The sequence below is a fragment of the Rattus rattus genome, chromosome 16 (genome assembly GCF_011064425.1).
Source record: "Rattus rattus isolate New Zealand chromosome 16, Rrattus_CSIRO_v1, whole genome shotgun sequence".
NCBI classification, from domain to species: Eukaryota; Metazoa; Chordata; class Mammalia; order Rodentia; family Muridae; genus Rattus; species Rattus rattus.
The window spans coordinates 40,054,270-40,063,693 of NC_046169.1; the positions used below are offsets into that span (position 1 = coordinate 40,054,270).

General features: G+C 50.8%; 1 protein-coding gene across 1 annotated transcript in view; it reads left to right on the forward strand.

The window, feature by feature from the left end:
• The first annotated feature begins 2,318 nt into the window (after nt 1–2,318).
• The window catches only part of Coro1c (coronin 1C), a 71,605-nt gene continuing 64,499 nt past the window's right edge, over nt 2,319–9,424 (forward strand). The window contains exon 1 of the mRNA XM_032886457.1: nt 2,319–2,439. The gene's annotated coding sequence lies outside the window, so the exon portion shown is untranslated. The remainder of the gene's footprint in view (nt 2,440–9,424) is intronic.

The window sequence follows — 9,424 nt, forward strand, 5'->3', positions numbered from 1 at the left end:
CCAGGTTCAGTGAGAACTCTGTCTCAAGAGAATAAGATGGACCTTGACAGAGCAAGGCACCTGATGCCCTCATTTGACTTCCGCATGCACACACCCACTTTATGCATAATTGCCATGTATGATACACACACACACACACACACACACACACACACACACCAGAAAGATATCAGGAACTGATTTGTCTAGTATCTGTAACACGATGACCTTAAGTTCAGTCTGAATTAAATGAGTCTGTCAAAAATCCAAAGTCCATGGTTTTTCACTTTCCTCCGCTGCCCCTGAGGCAGTCCGGGTAATCACTAACCAGCTAAGGGAGCTGGCTATGTCGTTAGACCAATGAGGATTCCACCTCGTCCATGCTGGGTAACTTTAGGCAAGTTAACGTCTCTAATTCTCCATGTCTTCACTTTTATAGCCGGATTTTGGGAAGTCTTTTTATGGCCACGGGGTTGCTGAAAGAATTTATGACATCTCTGTAACCATCAGGCATCCAGTGCCTGCCGTATTCAGCTGGGTAGCTTCTGTTTCCAAAGTCGTGGTCCATTCTCTGTGTCTCTTAGTTCTCTCTCAAGCAGTCTGCACCCATTCTCCCCGACACACTCAGCCCTCACAGTCTATGCCCTTGCTTAATTAAGCATTAAGGATCATAACAAAAGCAACCGATTTTTCCACATCGCCATATGCTTTCAGCGTAGTGGCAAAGCTTCCCGGGTATGAAGTATTGAGTCCGTCTGGTTAGCTTAGAGGCAAAACACAACCCACTCTCCATACGGTTGAGTCACAGCAGAGACAGCAATAGGTGCGGCTTGTATGTGTGTCACAGCCAGAGACTGAGCACTGCCAAGGAGGGGCTGTTATCATAGTCACAGATAAAGAAACCCAGCCCCGGCTGAAGAGGTGCTCTGCCATCAAGAGCACTTCCTGCTTTTTTCAGAGGACTCTTGGTTCCTGGCACCAAAGGGGTCCTCTCACAACCCGCTGGAACTCCAGGTCGGGGCTAGCTCAGTCTCTTCTGACCTATGAGGGCACTCCATGCAGGTGGTGTAACTACATACACAGATGCATACACGTAAAATAAACACACCAATCACACTGAAGAGGGTGAAAACTTGCTGAGCAAGCTGTTTGATTCTGTTAGACCTTGATTTACACAGCACATAATTTACACAGACACAGACACACACACACATTGCTTGATTTTTATTTTATTTTATTTTTGGGATGGAGTCTCTCTACATAGCCCTGGATGTCCTGGAACTGGGTATGTAGACCAGGCTGGCCTGGAACTACAGACAGAGATCCACCTGCCTCAGCCTCCTCAGTGCTGGGACCAAAGGCATGTGCCTTCTGTTTTGAGGTGGCAGTTTAACCTAATTCATTCAACAGGAATTCAGGGGCTCTAACTCTGAACGCCAACCACTGATTCCTGGACATTTTTGAGGCTAAAACAAAGTGAGAACTTATTCCCCTACAAACTGTACAGATGTCTTGCTTTGGGAAATAAATGTCCCAACCTCTCAGTTAGCCCAGTTCCGTGGACCCAGTTTCCGTAGATCTTGGTATTTCAAAGCTTGATATTTCTGAAGGGGCTTTGGCTAGTAATGTGATAACTTTATACTCAAGATTAGGAAACTGAAGGTGAACGAACTGGTCCCTGGCTCACTTCATTTGAGAGTAATAGGGCTGGGACTAGAATCCGCGTACTCATATGGAGGGACTTTAGTCTTTAAAGCCTCACCTGAGGAAAGGAGTCTTTAGCTTTCTCTGGTAGGTGCGGTCCAGCCCAAGGGTTGCCACCCTGCCCTTGATAGCATGGGAGAGGGAGAGCGTGGGTGAGAGGCTTGAGCCAACCCTGATGGAGGCGGGGCTTCTGGTTTAAGTATGTTCAGGACCGTGGGCAGGGATTGGGATACTGCAAATAGGATGATAATAGGTTCCCCGGGGCTTCAGGAAATCCGAGCGGGGATTTGCCGCACTGACCTGGAGGGGAGCTAGGTTTGGGGGGACTCGGTGGGCAGTTAGCTGCGGTCCTCAGGGCCATGGGTGGAGTTTAAGAACGCCCGCTCGGGTTCTAAAGAACTGGGTGGGGCTCGAAGGAGCCCGTGGGCGTGGCCACCGGGCCATTCAAGTGCCCCGGAAAGCGGGCGTGTGCTTCGAGCCTCCTTGCGTCTCCCCACGCCACCAGAGGGGGCGCTCTAAGGAGCACCCGGCACCTAACCCAGACCTTCCGGAAGTGGGCGTGGCGAAGCGCGGTTCGGCGGCTCTGATTGGGCGCGGCGCGGCGCGGGGGCGGGGCCCGCGCGACGCGGCCTGGGCAGCAGCGGCCGCGCCCTCCCCGCGCGGCGCTCAGTGCCAGGCGGGAGGCGGCAGCGGTTGGAAGGCTTCGCGGGGCTTTGCAGCTGGGACTTCGGCGGCGCCTCAGGCACCCGGGCTCTGGTGAGCGGCGCGCGCTCAGGCGGGGCGGCTCGGGAGCGAGCTGGGGCGGGCGGGCCTCCGGGCCCCGAGTGTGAAGCTCGGGGCTGACAGGAGCCGGAGGCGCCGAGTGCGCGGGGCGCACGCGCGCGCCCGGGCGCTGCGGCCGGGGAATGGTCGTCTGCGGGCAGCCGTGGGCCGGGCAGCCGTGAGGCGGTGTCTGCGGGCTGCTAGAGGCCGCGGCCGAGCGCTCACATGGGGCTGGGTGTGCGGGACCGGGTGTGCGGGGCTGGGTGTGCGGGGCGCGTCCGGGCGGGGCTCCGCCTGGCTCCTGGTGCATAGCCTCCTGGACCCTGAAGACCTGGGGCAGGGGCGGGCTGCAGCGGCGTGGCCTGGAGGAGGAACACTGTAGGGAGTCCGGGTGCGGAACCTAGTGACCCGCGGGGCAGGTGGGGCTCAGCCGCGCCGAGATGGCTAGGATGACATCAGAGGTAGAGGGTGGGGACGCCCAGCCCAGCTCTGCCGCCGGTCCCCTGGCGGGCGTTCGCACGGCAGCCCTATCTCCAGTGATGTGAATGCACTGGGGGAAGTGGCCGGCTGCAGGGCTTGCTGAGAAGAAAGGGGCTTCCTCCCGGAGGGAGGTGCCGGCCCCGACGTCCTTTTTTGGGAGTGTTCAAAGGGCTTTTTTTTCTTTTGCGTGCTGGAAAAGGAAATGCAGGCTTTCGCTCCGTCGTGGTTTAGAATCACATCCTATATTTGGCCTTCATGTAGGCTGCCCTTGTTTTGTGGTGTCAGAATGGCTTGCTCTACACATTTCGGTCGTGGGATTCAGAGGGAGAAGCAAATTGCAAGTTGTTCGTCTCTCCCAGGGTTGCTTCCTGTAAGCATTTGAAAAGAATTGACCGCAGAGCGTGCTTATACACAGGGCCACATATGTTTAGTTTTGGAAATGGTTGGCACAAAATATTGTACCCCTGTCCCGCGGCTTTCCTCACTGGGATTATATTCTAAAACAGTACTCGCGAGGCTCTTAGTCACCCTATATAATAATGCGTCTCATTGTCCTTGTCTGGCAGAACCCTGACACTAGGGCCTGCTAGCAGAGGCAAGAACATGATTAAGTACAAGCAGTTGCTTCCTGCCGCCGGCTCAGTTGTGAAGGCAAATTGTAGTTCGTATTCCTGTCTCAGAGCAGCTGAAGACTGCACTTGGTTCTGCATATGTTAGAGAACACTGACCTGGGGAGACTTGGCAGCGTGTTTCACACTCAGTAATGTTTGGATAGACGGCCTGGCATTAAACATCGGATCTAGGAGGTTACATATTGTACTGTTTCGTTTTCTGTTGGCTTGACACAAGCTGGAGTCATCAGAGAGAAGGAAGCCTCAATAGAGAAAATGTCCCCATAAGATGGGATTGTAGGAAGGCCTGTGGGGCATTTTCTTAATTAGTGATTCATGGGGGAGGGCCCAGCCCACTGTGGGTGAGGCCACCCCTGGGCTGGAAGTACTGGGTTCTATAAGAAAACAGGCTGAGCAAGCCATTGGGGAGCAAGCCAGTAAGCAGCACCCCTCTGTGGCCTCTGCATCAGCTCCTGCCTCCAGGTTCCCGCCCTGTTTTAGTTCCTCTCCTGACTTCCTTGGATGATCAACAGTGATGTGGAAGCGTGAGCTGAATAAACTCTTTCCTCCCCAAGCTGTGTTGGTCATGGTCTTATCACAGCAATAGTGACCAGAACTAAGACACATATGTGAATAGAAAAAAAAAAAAAAAAAAGTCGTGGTAAAGCGGAATTGCCTTGTATCATAGCCCTAGAAGTGCCCTGTTGTTTGGTGGTTGACAGTCACACAGACTCGATGTGAAGGTCAGAGACATACTTCCTTAAGAAATTGGGCCGGTTGTGGTGGCGCACACCGGTAGGATTTGCTGAAGGAGGCAGAGGGAGGAGGATCACAAGTTCGAGGCCAGCCTGGGCTACACATTTTTGAGGTTGGGGATTTAGCTCAGTGGTAGAGCGCTTGCCTACCAAGCGCAAGGCCCTGGGTTTGGTCCCCAGCTCCGAAAAAAAATAATTTTGGAACATGCTTTCTGTGTGTGTGTGTGTGTGTGTGTGTGTGTGTGTGTGTGTGTGTGTGGTGGTTATGTGCATACAAGCGTACCCTTGCTGGCCAGAGACATGAGATTTCCTGGAGCTGGTACAGCAGAGGGTTGTGAGCCACCCGCAGGGTTGGAGAACTGAACCTGGGTTTTCTGGAAGGGCAGCAAATGCCTTTGTTTTTTTGTTTTAAAGATTTATTTATTTATTTAATGTATACGAGTACACTGTCACTGCTTCAGACACACCAGAAGAGGGCATCAGATCCCATTACAGATGGTTGTGAGCCACCATGTGGTTGCTGGGAATTGAACTCAGGACCTCTGGAAGAGCAGTCAGTGCTCTTAACTGCTGAGCCATCTCTCCAGCCCCCAGCAAGTGCTCTTAACTTAACCTTAGCCTCATCTTCCCAGTCTCTGAGTGTCATGAATGTATTTAACCTAACCATCCTGGAGAATCGTTGCTGCAGAGCATTAAAGTTTGCACGGTCACTTGTTGTTTCACGGTTCGCTGTCTGACTAGACCATGCTGATCAGTGTTTGTGTCTATTCATGAATTAGGATTAGATTCAGGATTGTTAAATGCCATTTTTTAAACATTATTTCTGGGATCCACTCCAGCTGTGAGGGGGGTCGCTCTAATGCTTCTGTGATCGGGCATTTGAGATGTTATTAGTCCCTTAGCTAAGTAAGTGGGGACGTGGAAGGCTCAGTTGTTTGTGAGAGTGCAATCTTCATTTAGTATTTTGCAATGTCACAAACTGAAGCTTTAGAAACAGTGATTGAAGTGCCTGACCTCTCCTGGGGGTGGCATAGTGAGAGCTACTCAGCCCGCTGACCCATGTGGGAAAGGCTCCTGGGATAGTTTGTGTTCCATCTGATGGCTTCGCTGCTTCACAAGTTACCAAAACCCCTCTGTGCACTTGCCGGCGTCTTTTAAACTAGAGATGGCCTTCTGTATGAAAACATGGAATTCTTCATGAATATTTCAGCACGGCCTAGGACCTAGATGTTGAGTAATGGAATCTCTTGGGCTTTCGTTGCCCTAGTTGAGGTTCTGAAGTTCACGAACCAGATTCTCTACTATTTTAGCACCTGCTTAGTCCTCTGACAGCGTACAGTGAGGTCTTTTTTGTTTCATAGCAGCAGCTTTATTTTTTATTTTTATTTATTTATTTTTTTTTGGTTCTTTTTTTCGGAGCTGGGGACCGAACCCAGGGCCTTGCGCTTCCTAGGCAAGCGCTCTACCACTGAGCTAAATCCCCAACCCCTAGCAGCAGCTTTATTGATTCACATGTCATGCACTGTAACTCACATGAGGTGCACAGTTCATGAGGGTATCACAGAGCAGCGCAGCCATTAACCACTGAGCCCAGTGTAGAGCATTTCCCCACCCAGGTTGAGAAGCCCTCTGTGCACCACAGCCTCCCACCGGCGCTCTCCCTTCTCAGTGCTGGTCCACTGACCGCCTCTGTGGTTCTGCCATCCTAGGGCAGACCACGGACGTGTGCAGTTCAGTAGGTGGGCTTCGCTCCTCACCTTATCAACATACTTTAGGATTTATGTATTCTGTAGTGTGTGTGGAATAATCTATGCTTGAACGATATTTCATCGTGTGAACACACCATGTTTTGTTTGTTCATTCGTGCTTGATGGGTATTTGGGTGTTTGCCTTTTGGGCTAGTTACTACACGTAAGTCGGCTGTGAGCATTCGTCAGTGTGTGTGTGAAAATGTATTTTCTTTCCTCTCGTGTGTTCACCCGAGAGTGCAATGGCTGGTTATCTGATAAGCCTGCATTTAACTCTTTGGAGGAACTGCCATGGTGATTTCCAGAGCAGCTGCAGTGCTGGGTGTTTTTACACCACAATGAGTGAAGGCTGCAGTTTTTGTGTATCTTCACGGTGAACACTGTATTCCCTGCTTTTTGGTTCTAGCCAGCCTGTGAGTGGGGAGGAGTGCCTGTGGGTCTGGCTTCTGTTGTGTACCGGTGATGGAAAGTGTTGTTTCAGGAGATCTGTGGGCACTTGCCTGTCTTCTGTGGAGACCCCTCCATTTAGATGCTTCACCTGTTTTTAAAGTAAAGATGGTTTACTTTTTAAGAGTTATTTTTGTAAGCACCCTTTCAGTTATACAGTTTGCCATTCATGAGCTAGTTTCCTGATTGTGCCCATTGAAGTACAAAACTAAATTTTTGTAAGTAGCCATTTCCCGCAAACTAGAAATTATTCACTTAGCCCTTAAGTCACGTTTTTATCTGTCTGGTTTGTTGTTTTCTTCCTCTCTTTCTTTCTTTCTTTCTTTCTTTCTTTCTTTCTTTCTTTCTTTCTTTCTTTCTTTCTTTCTTTTTTTCCTTATGTTTTGGAGCAGAATCTCTTTAGCCCAGGCTGGCCTCAACACCAATCCCCCTGCCTCAACTCCCAAATACTCTGGCAGTTTAGTTATATAAGTTAAAAGCCAAATGTAAGAGGGTTGGGGAAAGAATTGAATTAATCCCTGAGAGGGCTACTGAATAGAAAAAGGTTGCTTTTTAAAATCTTGTAGCTGCCCATCCTTTAAAATACGTTCAGATTTATTTTTGTTTCCTCTCGAGTATGTGTGAATTATGTGTGCGCATGTGAATGGTGTGTGTACATGTATGCATGCGCGTGTGTATATGAACAGCAGACATACGCAGGCACGTATGCCGCAGTTCCTGTGGAGGTCATCAGACAACTCCCAGCTCTGTGTGGGTTCTGGAGCTCCAGCTCTCACGGCAGTTTGTGCCGTGAACATCTTCAGCCACTGAGCTGTGTGTGCTGCCAGCCCCAGACTTGTCAACGTGACCGTGGATGGAAATAGTTTCTCATGGCAACCTGCCTCGTCTTGCACTGTTGCTCCTGTGTCTTCTCTGGGCCGCTCCCTGAGCTGTCGGCTCTCAGGTCTCCTGAGGTGCCTGCTCATGCCTCTCCCCTCCCGTTCTCTGGATCCTTCCTGTCCTATGGGAGGTTTGACTCCCTGACAACTCTCTCACACTGGTTGACATTGCTCCTGCCCTGGAATATCATAATTTATCACTGCTGTATGCCACAGGGATCTAGGTCTGAATCTGAACAGGCAGCAGAAAAGCTCTTTCCCGTGGAAACAGAAGGCCAGGATGAGCCCCACAGAGGGTAGACTGAGGTCCTGCCTCCTTGTTCATGGCTTAGTCACCAGTGCCCACTGGGTGTTTCCTGTGTGAGTGCTAGCGGAGGTGATCTGAAGACAGTGTGGCTCCTGATTGCTGACATCTTTATAGAGAGAGAGTGAAGGGAGGGTGATTCCCCTCCGCCCCTCAGGAATCCCAGTCAGCTTCTTACTCCAAGCGTGCTCAGATGTAAAACTGAAGTGAGACCTTTCCCCGAGGCCAGGCTTACTTGTCTGGGCTTCCTCCCTCTGACAGTCTCTTTCACCAGGGCCAACGGTTTGATATGATTGAGCCACTGGGCGCATACAGGCTGGCCTTGGTGGCACAGGTCAGCGGTACTACCTGCCGGACTGGCGCTCAGAGGAGTGGGTAGAGCTGAGTCCTAAGGTGACATACTTGTTCTTGTTTGTTTTGAGATGGGTTCTCACGCTGTAGCCCTGGCTGTCCTGGAACTCAGTATGTAGATTAAGTTGGCCTGGGACTCACAGAGATTCCCCTGCCTCTGCCTTCTGAGTGCTGGGGTTAAAGGTGTCTTTTCACCCTCTGTGTCTCTCGCAGGACCTGACTGCAGTTGGTGTTCTTTAGCTATGATCATTTCTGGTCTAAGTGAAAACATCCCCTTACGTCTTTCTGCAGAAGGGTTGTCTCTTTAATTCACTGCAGCGGCAGGGTGGTAAAGGTGCCCATGGAAGCCCAAGGCATCCATTCATTCCATCCACTCTGGAGCTGGAGTTACCTAGGGACTCTTAGAGCAGTAAGAGCACATGTGAGTCGTGTCTCCAGCCTCTGGCCTGAGCATTTTAGACACTGAATTCAAGTTCAGGCTCTGCAGAGGGAAGCATCTTTAACTTTAGGGGGCAGGTGATGAAACTGAGGCTGCGGTTTCATACCTGTCCATCTGGAGATGCCTGTTCACACTGAGGCCTGGGTTTCACACCTCTCTATCTGGAGATGCCTGTTCACACTGAGGCCATAGTTTCACACCTTTGTATCTGGAGATGCCTGTTCACACTGAGGCCTGGGTTTCACACCTCTCTATCTGGAGATGCCTGTTCACACTGAGGCCACAGTTTCACACCTTTGTTTCTGGAGATGCCTGTTCACACTGAGGCCTGGGTTTCACACCTATCTATCTGGAGATTCCTGTTCACACTGAGGCCACAGTTTCACACCTTTGTATCTGGAGATGCCTGTTCACACTGAGGCCACAGTTTCACACCTTTGTATCTGGAGATGCCTGTTCACACTGAGGCCTGGGTTTCACACCTTTGTATCTGGAGATGCCTGTTCACACTGAGGCCTGGGTTTCACACCTCTCTATCTGGAGATGCCTGTTCACACTGAGGCCACAGTTTCACACCTTTGTTTCTGGAGATGCCTGTTCACACTGAGGCCTGGGTTTCACACCTATCTATCTGGAGATTCCTGTTCACACTGAGGCCACAGTTTCACACCTTTGTATCTGAAGATGCCTGTTCACACTGAGGCCACAGTTTCACACCTTTGTATCTGGAGATGCCTGTTCACACTGAGGCCTGGGTTTCACACCTCTCTATCTGGAGATGCCTGTTCACACTGAGGCCTGGGTTTCACACCTATCTATCTGGAGATGCCTATTCAAACATGTGTCCATTGTCTCTACCTTATGCTTGTGTTCATCTGATCTGTTTGGCTGTCCATCTGTCTGTTCCAGGTGTCCAGCTGGTCTCCTCAGAGCCAGGAAGGCTTGCTCTGGGGCACTCACGGAGCT